Here is a 1,924-nt window from a genome sequence, read left to right as displayed (position 1 = left end):
CGCCGCCGCCCCTCCCAGTCCTCCCAGCTCCGCTTCCCGTCCGCGCCCGCAGCACCGCAGGCCTGTGGGCCCCGCCCCTTAAAGGGACCACGCCGGAAAGGGCTGAGGACCCTGCCCGGAAGTCCCCTCCCCTCTTAGGCCCCGGCAGATCTTGGAGATCGGGCTTGGGGAGGTTGAAGAGGTTGGAGACTCCTGGCTCTGTTTTGGGATGTCCCTTCCAAATGACCATTCATTCCTGCTCTCTTCTTTTAAATCCTCCCCCCCCCCCCGTCCCTGCCCCGTGCTGGGGATTGAACCCAGGGCCTTCACACTGAACTATATACCCAGCCCTTTTAATTTTTTTTTTCTTTTCACACAGGGTCTTGCTAAGTTGCCCAGGCTGGGCTTGAATTTGCAATCCTCCTGCCTCAGCCTCCAGAGTGCTGGGACCACAGACATGTCCCACCACATCCACCTCATGCTTTCATTATTCCACAAGCATTGCCTATAGCCACCGCCTGTGGGCTCAGGATCCCTGCCTTCTGTGGGAACTCAGCCACACCAAGTGGGCACAGTCAGAACCAGGTGCTGATGGCCTTTCTTAGTTTCCTAGGCCAGGGCTTGCACAGAACAAAGAAACTGATCTTGTAGCTAGGGCTTCCGGAGATGTGTAGGAGTTCGCCAGGTGTGGGTGTGGGGCAGGAGCAGAGGAGACAGAAGTTACACCATTCAGAGCCTTGGAGGTGGCAGACACGTGAGACACATCGGGAGCACTGCGGGCTGGTCTGGGAATAGATTTATTCTGCTCCATCAGCCCATGGAACCCTTTTCCTGGGCAGTGAGCAGGCCGTCTCCGGAAGCATACAAAGCAGATCAGGACAGGGGCCGGCAAGGCCCAGGAGTCAGAATCAGCTGCTGCTGCTGCTGCTACTGACCAGGGCGCTGTCAGGCCTCAGTCTGGGCCAGCTGCTCTGCCCGCCTTTGAACCCCAGAAGACTCCAATTTAAGGGGTTGAACAAAGCAGGAAATATCTCTAAATCCACGGAGCCACGTTGGGGCCCCGGCCCAGCAGGCTGGGAGGTGGGAGGTGGGGGCAGTTCATACTCTCAGCACCAGGGGGTGCCGAGAAACAGTTTCTGTATAAGAAAACAATCCCAGCCTTTGGAGATCTAGTTTACCCTCTGGCTAACTGCTCACACATGGGTGGTGCAGCAGCTGCGCTTTGGCATCAGGAGCTAAAAACCCTTAAGGGCAGAGCCTGTGTGCCCGTGCACGCCTGTCATCCCAGCACTCTGGAAGGCTGAGGCAGGAGGATCTCAGCTGGAGCTCAGATTGGGCAATTTAATGATTTAGCAAGACCCTGCCTCAGAAAAAAAGGGGCGGGGGCCAAGGATGTAGTTTAATGTACAAGCACTGAGTCCAATCCCTACCACTGCTAAAGCCCTTTGCATCAAAGCTGGTGAAAGACACCCTGTCCCGGGATCCTGAGGGCAGGCCCATCTCTTTCTCCCGAAGAGCCCTGATCCATCTTCTCCAAACGATACACACAGACCTCTTGATCACCTCCTTACCGAAGGTAGAAGACTTCTACCAGCCAGATGAAAGTGGCCTGGTCAAAACTGCAACTGCTGCCCGGGCGGGTGGCCAGTCCTTGGGAGGCTGAGGCAGGAGGATGGCCACGAGTTTAAGGCCAGCCTGCGCCACATAGGGAGACCCTGTCTCAAGAAAAGAAAAAGTGCAACTGTAGTTTTAAACACAGTTCTGGTGTTCCTGGGAAACCTACAGGGGCTAGACGATCCCCCCAAAAAGAACCCTAAGGACTCTGCCTCTCCCGGGCGGGGTCTGCCTCTCCGGGACGCTGGCCGGTCAGTCTCGATCCGAGCGGGCCCTGGCCGGCCCTGCCCTCCTCCGCCCCGGTGTTCAGGGCCCTGTGTCCGCGCCCCGA

General features: G+C 57.4%; 1 protein-coding gene across 1 annotated transcript in view; it reads right to left on the bottom strand.

Moving 5' to 3' along the window:
- The window catches only part of LOC104849855 (translation initiation factor IF-2-like), a 7,549-nt gene extending 5,766 nt beyond the window's left edge, over positions 1-1,783 (bottom strand). The window contains exon 1 of the mRNA XM_010606460.3: positions 1,551-1,783. The gene's annotated coding sequence lies outside the window, so the exon portion shown is untranslated. The remainder of the gene's footprint in view (positions 1-1,550) is intronic.
- Between the last annotated feature and the right edge of the window lie 141 nt (positions 1,784-1,924).

This window comes from Fukomys damarensis, unplaced genomic scaffold (genome assembly GCF_012274545.1).
Source record: "Fukomys damarensis isolate Sample0158 unplaced genomic scaffold, DMR_v1.0_HiC HiC_scaffold_37, whole genome shotgun sequence".
Lineage (NCBI taxonomy): Eukaryota > Metazoa > Chordata > Mammalia > Rodentia > Bathyergidae > Fukomys > Fukomys damarensis.
Note: the sequence above shows the minus strand (reverse complement) of the source record. Positions and strands in the feature narration are given on the sequence as shown.